Source organism: Protopterus annectens, chromosome 9.part0 (genome assembly GCF_019279795.1).
Source record: "Protopterus annectens isolate FY-2018-M chromosome 9.part0, PAN1.0, whole genome shotgun sequence".
NCBI classification, from domain to species: domain Eukaryota; kingdom Metazoa; phylum Chordata; order Ceratodontiformes; family Protopteridae; genus Protopterus; species Protopterus annectens.
This window is the reverse complement of record NC_056743.1, coordinates 1,577,613,055-1,577,635,420: the sequence shown is the minus strand read 5'-3', so window position 1 is coordinate 1,577,635,420 and position 22,366 is coordinate 1,577,613,055.

Here is a 22,366-nt window from a genome sequence, read left to right as displayed (position 1 = left end):
TCATCTTGCAATTATAGAATGGGAGTGACTTGTTTTTATGCTTTTTAGCTTTAGAAGCAGTTTTCTAAGAATTCAGCTCACTCTTTATATTTGGGTATATACTGTTCCACTCCATTTCTTCAGTATTATAAAGGATTATGTTGCTATTAACAAAAGTGGATGCCTCATCCAGCATGTTAAATATTTTGTTTTCTTCAGAAAGGAATGATTTGATCTTTACAGGAAACACCAAAGTGGCTTTAATGTTGTTCTTTTTAAGTTTCTTGATCAGTGGTAAGCATGATTTTCATTTATTCATTACTTTACTGGAATAATCATTGTCACATCAGAATCCATGTTCACCTATTTTAATAGCCGGGATGGACAATGTTGCTTTTAATATTTGTTATTTTTCTAAGCTAGACATGAACTTAACTATAATTGAGCATGGTGGTGTGTTTTCCATCTTAGAGGGTACTCTCAGAGATCTATTTGCTCTTTCAATTACAAAAGATAAAGCATCAGGTTGATTTAATGTTTTATGTAGCCAGGCAGTTAAGAAGTTTATTATATTGTCTCCCTCATACTTTTCTGTTATACCATAGATTCTAATGTTATTTCATCTCAGTCTTTTTTGTAAACCATTGAGTTTTTCTAGAATCCAGTTATTTTGTTTTTAAAGAAATTCAGTCTGAGACTTACATTCTTCCTTGATGTTCAAAGTCTCTTCCATACGCTAATTTGTGCCCTCTGTTATTTCATAAGAATTTCAAAATGGTTCATGCTCTTTCTGGTCTCTTCTTTTGAAACTTTCTAGTTTGGTATCCAGTTTGTCTATTTTAAGTAATACATCCTGCATACTAGATATTAATGAATGGATGTCTTTTTTAAAACAAGAATCCTGAATACTAATTCTTGAGTGACTCATGTTGAACTCTCATCTCTGTTAACTAAGTAGTTGAAATTCTGGCAGAAAAAAATACAGCTTTTGAAGAACTTGAAGCTATAAATCTTTTCTTTGACTGTTAATGAATAAAATTAGCTAACCAGTATCTCCAAACTTTAATTTTATAATTAAACTTTCTGTCAGAGAAACGTTTTCAGTCACAGAGCTTTCACCAGTTTCTAGTCTCAGTTAGCCATCTTGGCCATACCCTCTGGATAAGACTTAATCAGATCTTAATCAGATTCTAACTGCTACGCATGAATGCAACATATGTCTCTGAAATTTTCTTTGCTGGTGTTTGTGTGTAACCAATGCACATATCAACTATACAAGTGTAATAACTATAAAAAACACTCACAGTTCCATAAAGCTGACTCTAACATATCCCATGTAATTATATTCATGCAAGTTATCTCCGCTTAACCTGAAAGAAAAAAAAAGAAAAAAATATTCTCTTCATATCTGTGGTTTTGTATGTCCACTCTATTTTTCATGTTTCATTTTCTATCTTACCACTCAAAAACAATCTATTTTTCCCTCAGAAGTGGAAACTTTTCATTACAAATCATGAGTTTAATTACATTTTGAGAAGTCTGGCAATGTATATATATATATATATATATATATATATATATATATATATATATATATATATATATATATATATATACATATATATATATATATTTTATATATATATATATATATATATATATATATATATATATATATATATATATATATATGGGTCTACTATACATGATAAGAATTTCAGAAAGCCGAAACCATGCCCAGACCATATGTTCGACTTTTGAAATTTTGAAGAAAAAAAAAAAAAATGAAAACTTACCTACACATTGCTAGCATGTGGGCAAGCCCCCCTGCACTGCCCGTGGAGGGTTACTCCCCCCACACCTCCTGCAATTTAAATATACCAACTCCGAGATTTCACTACAGTGCGGAAGATGGGAATATTCCCATTCTGCACAATATGGAGATGCCTGTACTGCATGATCAAAATTTCAAAAGTTGATCATATGGTTTCTGCCATGTGGGTTTTGGATTTCTGAAATTTCGATCATTGTAGGGGACCCATATATATAGATATATATATATATATATATATATATATATATATATATATATATATATATGTGTGTGTGTGTGTGTGTGTGTGTGTGTGTGTGTGTGTGTGTGTGTGTGTGTATATATATATATATATATATATATATATATATATATATATATATATATATATGTCTGGTTGAGATAACCAAAATCTCAGTAAAGTGAACTTCATAATGCCAAGACCAGAAACATGAAATTTCACATAAGCGAAACTTCACAATAACAGCATTCAGAAGACTGAACGTCTGAATATCTGACAGTCCAAGCTGAGTGGAATAGAAAATCCACTCATGTGAACACTGTAGTGCTATCTCAGAGTTGGTATCTTTAATTAGCAGGTTTGTTTTTTTTGGGGGGTGCAGCCCCCTTCCAAAAATGGTAAAATTGAAGCTACATAGTTTTGTTTAATTCAAGTATTTGTTATGAATATTCATGTCGGTGCTATACACACTGTCATGAATATTCAGTGGAATTTTTTATGTTTGGGTTTGTTGCTTGGTGAGTGGGGTCTGGGTGAGGCAAGAAGGTAGTTTGGCTTGGACTGTTTTAGTTTCCTTTTACAATGGTGTTCATGTCTGCTGTGCTTATTTTGTTGAAAGGGGGTAAGCCTGGATTTAGTTATTTTGGTAATATGTCTGTCAGTTATGTAAGGGGTCGGGTTTTTGGGATTTAGGTGTTGTGGTCTCAGTGTTATGAATTTTGGTTTACTGAGATTCTGGTTAGCTCAAACAGACCCACATATATAAATATGTGTGTGTGTGTGTGTGTGTGTGTGTGTGTGTGTGTGTGTGTGTGTGTGTGTGTGTGTGTGTGTGTGTGTGTGTGTGTGTGTGTGTATACATATATATATATCTATCTATATATATATATATATATATATATATATATATATATATATATATATATAGGTCTACTTTACATATATATATATATATATATATATATATATATATATATATATATATATATATATAGGTCTACTTTACATGGTCGACTTTTCACAAAGTCAACTTTCATATGGCCGAGACCATATGATCCACTTTCAAAAAGCCGACCATGGGGAACCGCTATCTCTCTACAGTGCAGAATGGGGAAATTTCCATCTTCCACACTGTTGTGCGATCTCAGAGTTGGTATATTTAAGTTACGGCGGGTGTGGGGGGCGGAGAGTGCAGGGGGGCTTGCTCCCCTTATAACAGTTTTAAGGTAATTTTTTGTTGTGTTTTTTGTGTTTATTTTACATGGTCTGCTTTCCAAAAGTCGATCATATGGTGTCAGCCATATGAAAGTTGACTTTGTGAAAAGTCGATCATTCAAATTAGACCCATATATATATATATATATATATATATATATATATATATATATATATATATATGTGAGTGTGTGTGTGTGTGTGTGTGTGTGTGTGTGTGTGTGTGTGTGTGTGTGTGTGTGTGTGTGTGTATATATATTAATATATATGTGTGTGTGTGTGTGTGTGTGTGTGTGTGTGTGTGTGTGTGTATATATATATATATATATATATATATATATATATATATATATATATATATATATATATATATATATATATATATATATTTACACACACACACACACACACACACACACACACACACACACACACACACACACACACACACACATATATACATTTACTATCATGTTCCCAACATGGACACGGTTGAATTCACTTAGCACAAAACCTGAACCTTGAACACTGACAATGTCGAAAACCAAAAATGCGGAAATGCAAATCTTACCTCATCTGGACCCATGTTAGTTCTCATCCCAAGATCGCATACAATTTCTTTTTCGGCAATACTGGGTTTTAGCATTATCAGTTTTCATGGATGTGAGTTGATGTTACAACCATTTGACCGGTTCCGTCTTGGGAACATGATGGTAAACTATATATATAGGTCAAGAAGCCTCGGTCACTCACGGCCGGTAAATAAAATGTATATTTATTGTTAAAAGGACCAAAAGTAAGCACTTTCGTGGTTCAGCATAACCGCTTCATCAGACTTCAGTTGCTAACAGAAAGCATACCCTTTATATAGGCATAATCAAGCTAGCATAATTAAAACAGTTAAAAGCAATTAAGAATAAAAGCCAGAGAGACCTCCAGAGTACATATATATATATATATACAATTATGTCTGTGTGAATCCACACATCAGAAACCTAATGCTTCAAGCATCTAGATTTTAGAAAAGGTTTTAATGAAACTTTACTATTTAGACCAGGGGGCTTATCAGCCTGTAAACGTATAATCCATTTGTGTTCTATTTCTTCAGTTTTATTACAAAAATCTCCACCTCTGTTATTTACACCTATATGCTCAATGACAAAAAATGGAAGTCATTATCTAACCCTTCTCTCAAAACATGCTGTGCAAGTGCACTAGATTCTTTGCTGTTATGCATGTCCCTGTAATGTTCAAGGATTCTATCCTTCAACATTTGGTTAGTTTTTCCTATAAAGAACGCAAAACAAACTTTGCAGAAACAGAAATAAACCATGTTCCTAGTTCTGCAATCAGCATAACATTTACTCCTAAACTTCATAGAGGGATGTTCAAAGTGATTACCTGCATAAATATGCTTACATGCAGAGCAGTTTCTGTCCCTGTCCTATCGGATACCATTAGAGTACGTTTATTAGATTTGTAGCATAGTTGTTTTTTTAAAGAGCAATTATTCTTAAAGGAAAAAAGGGGGGTATCATGAATTCCTCTACAGCATGCATAATATTCCAGTTATTTTTAATCACTTCACAGGTTCTGTTAATGTCATTCGAAAAGGTCAGAACTACTCTAAGAGGTTCACAATCAATCTTCCTACTATCCACAGTAGTATTGGGATTAATCTCAAGTCGTGTCACTAAAGTACGGTCTACATCTAGAGCCTCTTTCATTCCAAGCAGCCTTAATGTTGTTGTCTTTTGGCTTTTCCCAGTTAGGGATCGCCACAGCGGAACTCCGGTCCGCTAATGATTGACAGTAGATTTTCACGAACGTCGAGGTGCCAGCTCAACATTCAACCTTCAACGAAGGCATGCCCATTTACGCATGTCTTTCGAATGCCCACCCAACCGTGGGGAGGACATGCAGACTCCACACAGAAGGCACTCCCTGCACTCCAGCCGAGAATCGAACGGAAGAACCTCTTGCTGTGAGGCAACAACACTACTTCTGCACCACCGCGGAATACCCAAGCATCCTTAATACATTCATCTATTTCATGTTCTTTATATCCCCTGTCTAGGAACTCTTGCTTTAGTTCTTTCAGGGCTGTCTCAATGTATGCATCATTATTATGAATTCACATTATCCTATACACTTGCCCTTTTAACACATTCCTTTTAACATGTCTTGGTTGCATGCTAGTGTAGTGTAACAGGGTATTCCTTCTTGCCGGCTTCCTATACAATCTTGTTTCAAAGATCTTAAGCCTTTCCTTGTTGACCTTTATATCCAAAAACTCAATTTCAAAATCTGAAAATTTATATGTAAACTTAAGAAAATGAGTAGTGCTGCACAAATAGGCCACAAAATCTTTAAGCTCATCAACAGTGCCATCCCAAAGTAAAAACAGGTCATCCACAAAACGTATATACCATACAACATGTTTACTGAAAGTATTTCCATCAAAAATAAAGTCCAACTCCCATTGGACCAAACAGGGGTTGGCATAGCTTGTGGCAGAAGGAGTGCCCATTGCTACACCAACCTTCTGTAAATAAAATGCATCATTGAACATGAAAGCATTGTTCTCTAAAATCATCTCAAGTAAAGTACTGATGAGTGATATTTTTACTCTATCCCAATTCCTAAGGGTTAGAAACTTATCTATGTTAGCTATGCCCCAATTATTGGGGATCACAGTAAACAATGATTCTATGTCCAAGGCTACTAGTAAACAGTCTGTCTTAAGATTCCGAGTTTCACTGTACAACTTTTGCAAAAATATTTTCGCATCTTTCAAGACAATGTGACAGCTCTCTAAAAGTGGATGTAGCTGTTTTTCCACATAAATGGAAAGAGGTTCAGTGACCCATCCTCTACCTGAGACAATACGCCTCATGGGAGGAGTTGTCAGATGTTTATGTACCTTTGGCAGCCCATATATGTTCGGTGTCATAGGATGCTCTACGTTGAAATAGTCAAACAGAGGTTCAGTAATTCTATTTGTTATAAGTAAATCAAAAATGAAAAAGTGTATTTTATCTATAATGCCCTTAATAATCTGGGCATTAATACTGACATAAGTGTTAGCATCACTCAATAACATATTCATTTGCTGTATATACATGTCTCTGTCCATGACAACCACACTGCCTCCTTTATCTGCTGGTCTAATTTCTATGCCAGACATACCCTTTAATTCACTTAAGGCAGAACTTTCAGCAATTGACATATTAAAACACATAGCATCATTGCATTCAGAGTGTGTTTTATGAATCTGTCTCTCACACAAATCAATAAATGCTTCCACCATAGGATGTGGTGGAGGAATGAAAGTACTAGGTTTCCTGAGAACAGGTATTAAACATAACCTTGAGATTCAAGTTGTGACCAAACAATTTCAGATGTTTCAAAGTTTCTACAAGATCCCCACATTGAGCAGGAATGAAATTTAGTCCTTTAGATAGTAGCGAGATCTGAAAGTCAGTCAGCAAATATGAAGAAATGTTAATAATTGAACTTGTCTTTTCCATCTGCACTCTTGATTCTCCGCGTGATTCGTGCTCTTTAGTCACTGCAGTCGACCTTTCCTGCTCTTGCTCTTCGAGCAGTTCCGTATAGGAAGCGGGTCCTTCAACAAAAAAACATTCATTTGTGTTAGGACCAATTGCTCCATCGGTCTTGTTCCTACTTTATTGGTAGGCATAGTATGTGGTCTGGCGTCTCTCTCGTTAGTAGTATGGAGCTTAGAAACCAAAGAGGGTTCTTCTGGGGCAAAATACATAATTGTTCAGTGGTGGTGCTGTTACTTCTGTCCTCTAGAGCTGGGATATTTATTTCATTAGCCTTGTATGGGACCTGTTCCTCGTTGCTTTTAATTGCTTTTAATTGTTTTAATTATGCTAGCTTGATTGTGCCTATATAAAGGGTATGCTTTCTGTAAGCAACTGAAGTCTGATGAAGCGGTTATGCTGAACCATGAAAGTGCTTACTTTTGGTCCTTTTAACAATGAATATACATCTTATTTACCTGCCGTGAGTGACTGAGGTTTCTGTTTTTGATTATTCTTATATATTCTTTTACCTTTATTGGTCACTTTCCTTGTGGAAGACTGTTTTTATTTCTTATATATATAGGTCTGCTTTTTCTTATCGAAAGATTATTCTTTCAAAAGGAAAAAATAGAGCCCAATAAAGCAAAAGAGCACTTAAACGAAAGTGCACTTTTGCGACTACCGGTTCAGCAAACTGATAATATTACAATTAAAAAACAACTCTTCAAAGTCGTTTTTGCAGGGAGGCAAGCCACCCTGCACACCCCCACTACTTTATATATTTATATGCTAACTCCCAGATCACACTACTGGGGAAACAGGTATATTCCCTTATCCCCAATGTAGCGTGATGTGGTGCTGCAGTGTTTCTTTTTTTAATATGACTGGTTCGTTGAACCAGTAGTCGCGAAAGTGCACTTTCATTTAAGTGCACTTTTACTTAATTGGGCTCGTACTTTTCCTTTTCGAAAGAATGATCTTTCAGAAAGAAAAAGTAGACACATATATATCTATATCTATCTATGTATATATATATATATATATATATATATATATATATATATATATATATATATATATATATATATATATGGGTTCACTTTTAAATTTCGAAATACTGAAATGCCGAATTTTGTATTTCAAAACTGAAAACCCGAATCCTGACAAACCCGAACTGTTACAATTGTGAATAGCAATATGCCAAATGTTAGAAATACCAAAAATAATAGTCTGGTGTCCATATTTTTAGTTTTCTACCCTCCACCTTTGCAGAACACCTGAAAACACACAAGTGCGCTATACTCGCCAAACAAACAGCATGACTAGACAGTTAGCTGCATGTTACAGTTGCAGTAGATGTGCTATTGCAGTTAAAAACTCCGCAGTTCTATAAGACGCCCAGTTAGCAAGAACAGTTTCAAACTGGTGGTGATGTAGCATTAGTCTGCATGTCTTCAGAGTGGGTGGACTGCCACTAGTTAGGCAGCTTCTTAATTCATCCACCCTATCCTGATCTCTCGCCAAGGTGTGCATCAAAACACCCAAATCCATTGCCTTGGCCCCCAGTAAACACTTTAGCCTGTGATGCCAGGCCTCAACAGAGTTTTGTGTCCTTGGTAGACATAACGTATTCAGTTCACACACATTCCAAAAACTGATAGAGAACAGATGTGGAAACCGTGCAATACAGACAGACCTAGTTCTAAAACGCCTCTTCCTCCCAAGCACATACCAGTCCCCAAAGTACCTGAAAGGATCCTGCCCTTCCAATGGAAACATACTCTTTAACTTGGTATATGCTTGCAACACTTTGTTCTCTGGTAAAAATGCCAGAGTTATTTGAGACTTTACCGACAACTGAAACTGCAAGTCGGTATTGTACAAGTGTGCTAATCCCAGCTGTTGCACCTTTCGCCACACATTCCGACCAAAATGAAATAGGCAGCCTTTAGATCTCACAACATTAAAATTTATGCCAATACTTTTAATTGCGGCAATCTCAAAGTCGCACAATACAAACCAGAGATGCAGCTCAAACCCTTGTCTGTCCAATAATTCAAAGACAGAGTCCCACATAGCACTAATTGCCCTCAGTGACTTTTTACTCCCTAAGTTATATAAAAAAGGCACAGACTTACTATACCCACCACACCGTCATAGCCTGTGAATCCTGTGCAACTGTCTGCATATCAAACCTTTATAGAAAATGGTGCCTTCCATCAACCAGATTGTGACATTGCTGAGATCATACAGGTTGTTTACAGTACTGAACACTATGACTGTATTCTCACCACCAGTATCCATACAATGTTTCTCAACAAATGTCCCTGTTTTAAGGGCATACTCCTGTATATTGTGTTTGTAATGTAGTATGTCTACCACCAGTACATCTCTTTGTCTTCCATCTTAGTCTCCCAGCTTGCTGCAATAATGCTCTCCTATTTGGTAGATGCAGTACAACATCTAATGAAGTAGACGCCAGTAAACATGGTGCATCATGAGACACAAGGGCTCTATGTTTCAATTCAGCACACATACTGTACCTCTCTACCTCCGTGGGGTCTCCTGTGTGTATGTGTATCACAGACTTCAAAAGTTCTTCACCATCAGCTACGGAGGATGTAATTACTCAAACTTTAAATTTCATGGCATTTTTCAATTTGCAGCACCAATATGATCTGTCCACGCCTTTCTTCTTGATATGGTACACGTAGCCATCTATTATAAGTATTTTCTTCCCTTTTTGGGATTGTACAGTTTTGTGAATTGCGCTTACATTCCCTGGAGGGGTTGAGAAGTTGGACGCTATGATAGTGTCAGTACAACATACAGCGCGTTAAAGCATTTAAAGTTAAAGTGATAGGAGCCATTTATCTTCCAGTTTTGGGATTCTGATATGAACACACCTACATTCCATTCCTACCTTCTGTGCATGACACACTTACAAATACATGTCTTGACAGCATGCTGTCTCCCTTCATTACTACTCTCACATGCAGGATAAGCCTTGCTGCTTGTGTCTGGCCCACGCCAGGGTTAATAGGTGCAGACAGAACTTTTGTGTTGCCTATAGACTGCCTCTGTGATATGTGCCTAACTGCCTTGTGTTGTTTATGATGTTCTATTTTATCCCAGCACCATCTGTGCATGGGCTTCAGGCTGTATAGCTTGTGTATTACAGTGTTACTTTGCTTACACATGCACACAATGCAGATTTAGACTGGCAGTTCTTACATACGGTATTTTAACATTCGCGATTATAACGTTCACAATTTTAACAGTATGGGTTTGTCAGCATTCGGGATTTCAATTTCAAAATACTGAAATTCGGCATTTCATTATTTCGAAATTTGAAAGTGTACCTATAGATATATATATATATATATATATATATATATATATATATATATATATATATATACACACACACACATACATATAGATATAGATATAGGTATGCACCACTTAAAGTCTTGGCTAGATGTCGGATAGATTCTATCCCACAGAACTTTAAGCAGTGCGGATGTTAAGCAAACACCATATACTTTGTATTGTGCTTTGCTTAAAGTCTGTCTGCACAATGGCCAATCACATTTACATCTGCTTGGTACAATACTGATATAAATGTGGTTGGATGTTGTGTGGAAGGATGTTAAGTAGCATGCACCTTTATAAGTCTCATTATGTTTATTAAACAATTTTGTCAAAAACAGTTCAAATTATTCTTTCACTTTTGCTACCAGTCATTTTATAATAATCAAGTCAGAGCTAGAAGTCATCACCTGTGTAAAGTTTAAGGTGCCTATCTGACTAAGGCATGTTATTGAGAAGAAATGAAACACAATGTTCTTCCCCTTGAAAGAACTTCAATGGCCATTCTTGGCCAACAACCAGGCAGTACTGTGATATATTAGGTAAAGGAAGGAAGTCTTTTTTTTTAATTTTTAAATTTGCCCTTTTCCCAACTGTATTGTGATCTCGGAGTTAGTATATATAGTTGGGGGGGGGGCACCAAGTGACACCTTGTTTGATTACGTTTGCAATGTTGACCAATTATGGCCATTCTATGTTGTTTTTGGAAAAAAATGTTTATGGTAACTTATATTTTAGATGTTTTTCATTTGATATTTAGCTGTTCAATGCTATTTCTTTACAGTAGCCAAACATAGACCTGATGCTTATGCATACTCGGACAAACTGCTGAAGGGATTTGTGGGCAAAATGTTTTATTTAGGTGATTGGTCATGCTTGGTTAAACTGCTGAAGGAATTGGTGGTGGAAGTGGTTCATTATCATGCGTCTGCATACTTGGACATATTGCTGAAAGAGTCAGTTGGAGAAGAGTTTTATTTTGTCTCTTGTGCATACTTTGACAAACTACTGAATGGATGGCTGGGGACAAGTTTATGGATTGCAACTCAGATATGAAAGGTGAAGGAATGCATTTTACAAGGTATGTTCATACTGTGCAGGTACTGGACTATGAAATACAGGTACACCTCAGTAACACACACTACCTTACAAAATTTCTCATTTCTGTCTCATTATTCTTAAGGCCTTTTGCATTAGTGTAAATTGTCAAGATGAATCTCACCTTTGATATGCTCATTTATAAACATCAGGCATTTGTGAAAATAACTAGGACTAACAGCCTTTGTTTCTACAGAATGGCTGTCCTTCTCCTGTTGTAACATTTGCTATAGATGACTGTCACTGTTGAAGTGACATCTGAACCCCATGTACAAAAATGGTAAAAGGGGTTGTGGATGGACTGATGGATGAATGAAAGGACAAATATGCCAATATTTCATAGTTACATAATTTCAAATGTTTGAATTCCTCTGATAATAGATGTTTCTTTTACAGTATGTGCATTTGTGTGTTGTTAAAGACCCACTCTTATTAGGGTTCTGCACAAGCCATTAATATTTATTTATATAAAACTTTAAAAATGACATAATGTTTATATAGGTGGGTTACATTAAGTTATTATTACAAATGGAACACCTTTCTTCCTTTTTTTTTTTTTGCTTGTCTAATGTGTATTTATTAAATATGCACATACCCATAGTCTGGATGATTACGTATCCTCCGCAGCCTCTCATTTTTGAATGCTTATTATTACTTTGATTAAAAATTGACTAAGCTACTATATTATTTCTTCTGTATCATATTTAGTGGCAAACAAAATATGTTTCTCATAACTATTACGTTTTAATTGATTAAGCATTATAATTATAACTGTAAAGCATGCCCTAAAAGATGGAATAAATATTACTGAACTAAGATGCATAATAACAAGATCATTTATCATCTCATTTTCTTATACTGATATATCATTTTTGAGAATGCAGTCTTTACCTTAAGTTACTCACTGTATTTTAATATATAAAAGAATATTAATCATTAAATTCATTGCATATCGTAGCTAAATTGACATTGTCAAAACAGAAAAAGCATTTTGAATCTCTGTGCATTAGATGTTTTCATTACTGTTCATCATGTATTATCAAAATCATTTAACATATTACCAGGAACATTCATTTTTAATGGTGAAACTTGTTATTTACTTATTTTTATTTATTTATTTTACATTTGTTTACTGGGATGGTCCGACTGGACACAGGTCTATTTTCAGCAGGGGGCCGAGGAGAAAAGCTCCACAGTAACTACAATTTAACAATATGATTAACAATATGAAAGAAATAACAATATGAGAAAAAAATACAACAATATGAGAAAAATCAATATGAAACAAACATGCAGTATAAGCTAAATGATACAAAAAAAAAAAAAAAAAAATATATATATATATATATATATGCAGAAACAAACATAGTTGAACATAGTTAATCATTCAATAAGTATTCAGTTTCCATCAGCAGTAGGGGTTTTCAAACAGGTGTAAAAAATACAAAGTATTTGTAATATTACAGTAGTTGTAAAACAGAGTGAAAAAGCAGGAGGGATTATGTAATGCAAGGACATAGCCAGTTTTTCATTAGGTGTGATCTAAGTGAGTTTTTAAAATGAGAAGAAGTAGTAGCAGAAGTCAGAGCAGAAGGAAGGTTATTCTTGTTTCTAGCTATGGTGTAAGAGAACAGTGCTTTTCCTGCGGTATTGTTGGCTCTTGAGATACAGAGGAGTGATTTGTCGGAAGAGCGGAGAGGACAACTGGTATTATAGTGGGTGAGGAGTTGGCCTAGTGCTGGTGTTTCTTCAGGAGATTTTACAACATTGTAAGCAGTGACTAGCTGGTAGAAGATTAGTAGTTGGGGTAGTTCTGGCCATTGTAGTTTCCTTAGAGCCTGGCAGTGGTGGATGCTGAAGGTGGAGTAGTTAGCGAACATAGCAATTTTATTATAACATGATTCAAGTCTAGCAAGGTCAAGTTTTCTGAGTTGGGTAAGGATAGGTGCGGCATACAGTAGAGTGGACATCATATGAGTTTGGGCTAGGGTAATCCATGCTTGTTTTGAGAGGAATTTCCTATATCTATATAGTGTTCCCATTTTTATGGACCTTTTTGATAGTTTGTGAAATATGAACATCAAAGAGTATTTTTTTATCAATTTCAATGCCTAGGAGTTTGGTGTGGTTAGAGGGAGAGATAATGGTGCCATTTTTGGAGAAGGTAGAGAAGGATAGAGGGGTAGACATGGTTTTGTTGGGGTAAAAAGAAGTAATTTAGTTTTTTTTAGGGTTTAAGATAAGTTAGATCTGAGTGATCCATCTTTCCACAGAGGTAAAGGATTCCTGAATGAGTTGTTGTAGAGTGGTAAGTGATGGAGCAGAACAGATAAGAGTTGAATTGCCTGCATATTATACAAGTGAAGCAAGCTGTGTGGTGGTATGAGGATTATTAATACATATGGAGAAAAGGAGTGGGCCTAATATTGAGCCTTGTGGTACACATATGGTAGTTGGGAGTAAGGGGGGCTAGTACACCTTGCTATTGGACAGATTGCTGCCTTTGAGACAGAGAGATTTTAAACCATGCTATAGTGGAAGTGGCAAAGGATAGGGAGGCCAGGGTCTCTACTAGTAAGTTGTGTGAGACACTGTCAAATGTTTTGGAGAGGTCTAAAATATTGCAGATACAAAGTTGTTATTATTTCTATGTTGGTTTACTAGATTGGTAAAGGAGAGCAGAGCGGTATTTGTGCTATGGTGTTGCCAGAAGCCATTCTGTGTGGGCGAGAGGAGATTGTGTAAGTTTAGGAAGTGCATCACTTGAGAATGTATACATTTTTTGAGTATTTTAGATAAGGGAGATAGAATGGCAATGGGGCAGTAGTTTGAGTATTCTTATGAATTTCCACATTTACAAAGTGGAATAATATATGATACCTTCTATAGTTGTTGGATATATGCTTTTTTTATGGAGCGGTCGATAAGAATACAAATAGGGTAGGATAAGGATTCAACAGCTATTATTGGAAGTTAGCTGGTAGGTTGTCAGTGGCAAGGGTGGTAGTTTTTAGTTTTTGGAGGAGTTTCTTAATTGTGGAGATAGGAATGGGTGAGAGGGTAAAGGATGGGATATTGTTAGGGCATTTGGTTGAGTTATATGTAGTGCTGTTTTTTGATAGTTGCGAGGATAACGTTAAGATAGATTCTGTGAAATGGTGATTCAATTGGGAGGCTATGTCCTTATTGTCATTAGTAGAGTTGGTAGTGGGAGTGGTAGTTTTGCCTGGTTTTAGGAGAGAGTTGATGGCATGCCAAAGCATTTGGGGATCTTTTGTCTGTTTTGAGTATAGAGGAAGTAATTGTGTTTATCCAGTTTGGTTTATCTCTTGGCCTGATTTCTAAGTTGTAAGTAGTTTTGTTTGGCTAGGGTAGTATTATCCTTCTTCCAGATTTTCCAAGCTTTGTCTCTAGACTTTAGTAGGGCTCTAGATTCCCTACTTAGTCATGGTGCATATTTTACCTTGGCTTTGATTTTCCTAATGGGTGTGACAAGGACATTGATGAGAATACTGTTAAAATATTCAAAAGCCTGGTCTAAACCTAGGATTTGCAGTGATTTCCAGTTACTATGTTTTAGAACACTGTTGCATTCTTGCAAATCTAGATCACGATCATCTCTAACTTGTCTAAAGACAATGAGTTTGGCTGTGTTGGTACGTTTCTGCAGGAGGAAAGTGGGGAGAAGGTCACTAAGACCATCTGGAAGGCAGCCTGCTTGGTAGTTTTGTTTGGGGCAGCTGACTAAAGTCCAATCTAGAATGGATTGTTTGTGGGTTTTTTTATCGATTTTATCGATTCTAGATTATTTTGAATAAACACTAAATATTAAAATTGTTACACCTTCCCTGTTTTCTCATTAGCATTTTTAAGATACAGTGTATATGTCATACTAATAAAACTGCAAGTTAAAGGAGAGCAGGAAAAAAAGGAAAACACATACATATCTTACTTTTTATACTATACAGCATATATGACTAAGTAAACAGATTAGTAATCAACTGGGGATGAAAAACATGTTTGCGTCATAACTTAAGTTGTGCTAGCTTTAGAAATTCTTACATACTTTAAAAGTGAGAAAGACTTGTACAAAGTAGCATTTTCAATTTCCAGAAGTCATTATGCTTTATTTAAACTCAGGAGAAGGCATTGATCTCATTAAAATACATTAATTAAATATTAGCATAAAATGGTAATTATCATAACCACTATCCAGAAAGAATCCCTTGGTACTTAAATAAAGATGCAGGAATTAACTAAGAGATATAAAGATTATATATAAAACACTACAAATAATATGATATCAATATGCATCAGCTTACACTATGAAGGAATTATTTATGAATTATTTCTCTGGCATTCTTCTTGTCACGGTTTAACTATTTCAAAATAAAATTCAGTCATTGGCAGATTAAAATATAATTTATTAAAATAAATAACAAATGTGTGGGAGACAGTACTCAGTAAGTCATGGCTTCCTGAACAAAATAATGTATAATCTTTTATAATAAAACTTTAACAAAGTAGTAAACTTTGTCATTCATACCACTGCTAACATCCAACAGAAAAATGCTAACTAATACAGTTCATAATACAGTTTATTCTTCAGATCATTACTAAATATATAATAGAAATGCATCAAGTTTAGTAAAAATAGATTTAAAATGTCTTATCAACATTTCTAGCTTAGTATGGAATAAGTTTATTTTTACCATGTTACTTAGAAAGAATGCTGCCTCAGACTCAAGAAATGAAACTTAACATTCTGTATTTTTCCAAGTTTGTGCTTATACTGTTGCAACACATACACTAGCCTTTTAGGACACACATACTCTAACCTTCTAGAACAAGTGCAATTTCATTTTAACCCTTTACAATCCTTCATTTGATGCTGACAAAGCATCACAATCATATCATAAAACATCTTCTATACCTTAAATATACCTTAAATATACTGTTACACATTCTTCCAAAACCTTCAAAAACTAACTCTGCATTTTCACTTATTTCATTTTCATTGTGACAATATGTAAATGACACTTTTTCAAAGTCACTGACATGTAAATTTTGTAACAATGGATTTGCTCAAGATGCAATGAGTTTGGTTATTAAAACTTTGCATAAGAATAAAAGCAAAAACACACATTATAATAATAACAATAAGCATAATAAATTTCAACAAACTGCCTTCCCATACTGAAAACAAATTTGTTAGCCAAGCCCATTGTGAACTATCAGCGTGTTTGGTATATGACAATTTGGCCACTTTTTGGATGATGTTCAAATGGCTGCATATTGCATGCTCATTATTGGGAATAAATGAACAGCATTCCTTATGCATGAGTGTACACATACCTTCCTTTGATGCAAGTACAAAATCAAGTGCCATTTTGATTTTGGAGTACTACTGCATGCATGGCAAAGTGATCAAGTTAACAGTTTCAAAAGTTGTGTTGCTTAATACTTCTAATAGCTTAAATTGATTTTACAGAACCAGAAGCAATTAATATACCAGACCCAGAAATAACATCATCACCAAGGTCCGTATGAGAAAGTCAGACTTCACATAACACATACATCATATTCAACTTACTCGATTTCATTCTTATCACTCACTAGACCCCCCCCCCCCCCCATAATTTAGTTTTTTGGGTAATTCTAATGAACTGAGACAGTGTTTGAAGAGCAAAACTAATATTAAACAAAAAACTAACAAACTAATTTTCTAATACTGTGTTTAAGCTAATCTTTATTGTTTTGCCTGATTTGATTATTAAAGTTATGTGGTCTTGTCATCCAAATATGAAACAATATAAATGATGTAACATTAAGAATTCTTTAGTTGTCTTCTCTTTTAAGAAGAAATGGAATGCAATTAAACTGTCTTGCTTTCACTTTTGGTAGTCTATAAAATAATCTGCTACTAACACTATCGAATTAATAACATTGTTGATAATGTGTGTCATTGACAGGATTATGTAGATTTATTTCCTCCAGATTTATTGTTTGTGCCTATTGAATAAATTGGTATCTTGAATTTCTTGCTGGGTGTCTCTGTCTCTATCTCCTTAAAAGAGGATACTTTCAAGATAAATTAGGACAAGTCCATATTTCCAAAGTTTGGCTTGCTTTTTTTTTTTTTTTTTTTTTTACATAAGACCTAGCCTCATCTATAGAACTGAATATTCTTGTTCCAGTGGTAAGAAAGAGTTTAAGCCTTGCTGGGTAAGACATGAACTTTTATACTGTTTTTAATGAAAGATTTATTTAATGGCTAGCATCATACTCTTTCTTCAATGGTTTTAAATGCATTGACATTGTCAACTCTTACTGTGACCTGGCCCGTTTTCACTGAAGAATTTGTCCAAACAGTTTTGAGATCTAATTCTTTGATCCATAGTAGTTAATTTTCTGCTTTGTCAGACAAATATTATTTCTTTAAGGGAAACATTTTAACTTCCTATATTTACATGTCAAAATACTTAAAAACAAATTCACTAGATTTCAAATATATATATATATATATATATATATATATATATATATATAAATAAACTTTGGAGTACTTTAACATTTTCTTTTGTTTCACCATTCAATTTATATTGTAAGTTCTTGCACTGATGTAAGCAATTGTTGCACATCTTTTCTTAAGACAGAGACTCCTTATGAAAGTTTGTTGAGCTCATTGTCAGTTTATTCAGAAACTCATAGGAATGTTTCTTCTTTTAATTTTTTTTTTCAGTAAAAACACTGTTTCAATCAGGATATAATATTTTATTAATTTTAGACTTATTTAGTTAACAGTTATGTTGTTTTACTTAAATATTTCAGACAGTATAAATAATTTGCTGAAAAGCTTCTTGAAAGTGCTATTACTTTATCGCAATCTAGATTCCGTCCCCTGCTGGTCATGTCTATATGTTTGCTTTACTGACTTCCTGTTCCTGGTTCCACTGAATCAGTTCATATTTATTACTCTTGAGTATGCTTAATTTGTGCCGCAATCCTGATTTGTATTTTATTTCTTTTTTTAAATTATTTTTATCCGGCTATAGTAATGTGTTTGACTAAGGGGTTATGCTGCTTGGTACTGTGTTTTATTGATTTAATTTTTTTTTTTAGTTTGGGGGTATTACTGCATTTCAAAGTTTCTCTCTGCTAAATTATTTTACAATATGTTATTCATTGTGTGAGTTGTCTGTGGATGTTTCAAAGATACTTTGCTATAATTTGTCTTTTTGGACAGGATCCTAGTTTTATGTAGGCATAATAGTTTTTTTCTTGCTTTATTTTGCCCAGTTAGCCTTGGAGTTTTAGTCTCACAGATAAAAGGATCCTAGTTTTATGTAGACATAATAGTCTTTTTCTTGCTTTATTTTGCCCAGTTAGCCTTGGAGTTTTAGTCTCACAGATAGATAGATAGATAGATAGATAGATAGATAGATAGATAGATAGATAGATAGAGAGGTACAAAAACACAATACTTCTTTGAATAGAGATTTAACTGAAAAAATGTGTAGTGTGGTACTTAAACCTAACTAAAAAAATGTTGTAAAGTAAGAAATGGTGAAGGTAGTTCTGGTGTGTGTAATGGTTTCTTGTCATGCATGCCACAGTGACATCTGTTCAAGGAGTGTTTCATATTGTGGTATGGTAGGTATCTGTAAGCTTGAAGGAGATTTGTTGCAAGGAGGAAGGGTATGACTGAGACAGATTTTGTGTTGGGGAGTGTTGTGCCAACATTATGAGTCTGTACCTTCCCAGAGGGGGATGATGTTGTTGGCAATAATGTTTTTTTTTTTACTACTTGGAGAAGGAAGTGTGGCTAAAGCACTGCTGGGACTGTTGTGAGAAGTAAATGTAAAGAGTGAGCGGTTAGAGTTCTTACCTCACGAGAAGATTAACTATTAACATCAAGATTACACAGTCATGGACCATGTCTATTACTTTTAGAGGGGTGCTGTGGTAGATTATATGAGACAATATGCAAAGCTGTCAAATGATCCTCCTTTATTTGTTCTGGAAGACATTTGTGCCATTAAATCTTCCAAGGTATTAGATGATGTTATCCTTCCCAAAAAGCCTTGATGAGGACAGTTCCAGGCATTTGCTGGAAGGGTCAGACGAAAGGTATATTAACCCAGTTGCATATTGGCAATTTAGATGGCTGTATGTTGAGACTTATGTATGGTGAGTTTCTGTCAAAAAAGCTGTATGGTAGCATTTATAACTGATCAGAACTTGATGGATATGTGCAGTGTTTCAATGAGGATGTTAGATGGCACATTTCCCTGTGCTCCATATGCATGTAAACAATTATACTCTGCACTTATCTCTAGGATGAGTGGATGTGTTAGAGTTATGCCTCTTGTGTGCTCTGTCATGTCAAAAAAGTCATTTATGGTGAGCAGTATGTTTTGGCAATGTGTGTCAGAATTCTCAGTCATTTTACTTTTACTCATCAGCTCTTTTTGTGTTGTCTGACTTTCAGCCTGCAGCACTGAAAAGCCTTCAGTGAAATTTACCTCACTAAAAGAATCACAGGTCTAAAGCAAATGCCCTATGCTGACTGTCTAAAAAAACTCCAGCTATACTCTGTTGCATATCGTCTACTCAGAGGCGATCTGTACTTAACATACAAGGCCATGTCAAACACAGAGCTGTTGGACATGCTACACTTAAAGAAATCCCAATCCCTCAGAGCCACATGCTCCAGGGATCTAAACCTTGTCATCACAATGAACAAAACATGCTAGAGGACATTGTGTTTACTCCCCCTATTCCTTTTGTAAGGAACCTTTGTGGACATTCTAGTTGCTGCATGACTCTAGTCAGGTATATACTGAAGGGGGTATTAATCTCTATGACTGATCTGATGAGGGCCAAGAACAGTGGTATGATTAACTCTCTAGACCTAAATGTCATGTCCTTGCTTACAAGTTGAGCAACATAAAGGGTTTTCTTACTAGCTTGGACCCATGTTGCTCAAAGGCTAGGTTACTATCTACATGAGTTCCCAGATCTCCTGACAAAAGAATCAACTATTAAGGGTGTTTTATTGATGATGCAGTTATGTGGGAATGTCAGACTTCCCAAAGAATGCAACAGTGCATTACTTGGTACTGAGTTTTAAACCATGGCTTTGGCAATAATTATTTGCCTGTTTCATCTTTCTGAAGGGTGATCTTATCTTTGGGGGATTTAATGACTGCTCCCAGTTTGGAATCATCTGCCAACGTGGTTAGCCAGAGGCCTTTGATATTAGCTTTGACAATCTGTATTCCTGAGTAGTTTTGACTACATAAGAGTTGTCACTGGGGGGGGGGGGGGTCATCAGATCCTTAAAAATTAGAGAACTTAGAAGAAAAGTGGCCCTAAGAGGCATTCAAAGTTAGTGGTTCGTCTGAGAGTCTGCTAATAGAATGAGTCCGCAAATGTTATTCTTGGTAAACTGCATTCTGTGACAATTGTAGACTGAAAGAATAACTAGAGAAAGAAGGTTACATTCCAATATTTCTGGTAATGGCCCTGTGATGTGGTAACATTCCCCCCTATTCCTACTGTGGTGCAAAATCAGCAAGCCTTGAAGCAATCAGATAACACACTCAAAGCACTCCTTAAAATGGAGAACATCGACATTTGTGCTGTAATAGTGACCTGGTTCAAGGCAGCAGAAAGCACCCCTGCACTACCCGGCTATAACTCATTCCACACCTTTCAGCCCTAGAACTTGGACCGAAGCTCCAAAGGCGGTGGTGTTTCCATATTCATAAAGGATGCGCACACCTCCAGACTGGTAGCCAACATAATGCATCTGAGATACTTCAGGTGCAGCTAACATTGGGTAAGACAGCGATTCAGGTCGCAGCATGCTATAGGTCCCCAACCATGTCCTAAGACTCACACTCCATGTTCCTAAGCACCCTGGAGAGTATTAGGGTCCAACCTAATACTATCTTACTGGGTGACTTCAACTACCCCTCCATAAACTGGGAAAACTACTCACGTACAAATACACTTGCCCAATACTTTCTGGAATTCATTAATTCCAATGCTCTGGATCAGCTCATTCTTACCCCCACTGGAGGCAGCAACATTCTTGACCTAGTCATTACTAATATGGGCGACCATTGCTCTACACCAATAGTCAACACCTCTCTGGTTAGATCCGACCACAAACTAATCACCTTGGAAATCCACATCCCTCCCACCCTGCCCACAAAGGTAACCACCATGAAAAACTTCTCCAAAGCTAACTTTTGGCTCCTAAAAACAGAGGTGGCTAACTTCACGGCACCCATGCAAATGGAGAATAGTTGCATGACCACCGAATCATACACCAATGCACTGTACGAACATGTACACAAATGCATGGATCTCGCTATACCCAATAGAACCAAGATGCTCTTCTCAAAAAAAAGGAAGCCAATCTGGTGGTCCCCTGCCATAAACAAAATCTACAACAGAAGGAGATTCTAGGCCTTAAACACTTGTCCTATATGGACAGACTCAAAAAACTCCAGCTATTCTGTCTCATATTGCCTACTTAGATGCGATCTCTGCTTGACTTACAAAGCCATGTATGACCCAGCTCTGTTAGAAATGCTACATCTAAAGAAATTCCAATCCCTCCACACCACATGCTCCAGAAACCTCAACCTCATAACCATAATCAACAGAACATGCTGGAGGGGCAGGTTCATAACCCAGAGACTTCCCATGCTATGGAATAGACTTCCCATACATGTCAAGCAGAGCACCTCACTGGCCCTATTCAAGAAAAATCTTGATGAGTGGATGGGAAATAGAAAATTCACCCCAGGGATCACTCCAGTGGCTCTACTCAACAGAGGCACTAGGAACTAAGGTTGGGTGGCACGATACCAGGGTAATCCTGTGGGCTAGGCTTGTAAAGGCTCCAGGACCATTAGCCTAGTACACACCTATGAACCTATGATAAAAAAATGATAATCCACATGCGTGGTCAAAGACAGTTAAGCAGCAAAGAAATGGTTACTGACAAAAAAGGGAACATCTGGTCATATTTTTCACATGTCCTTTAATAGTGCATCATTTTATAAACATAAAGTATATATA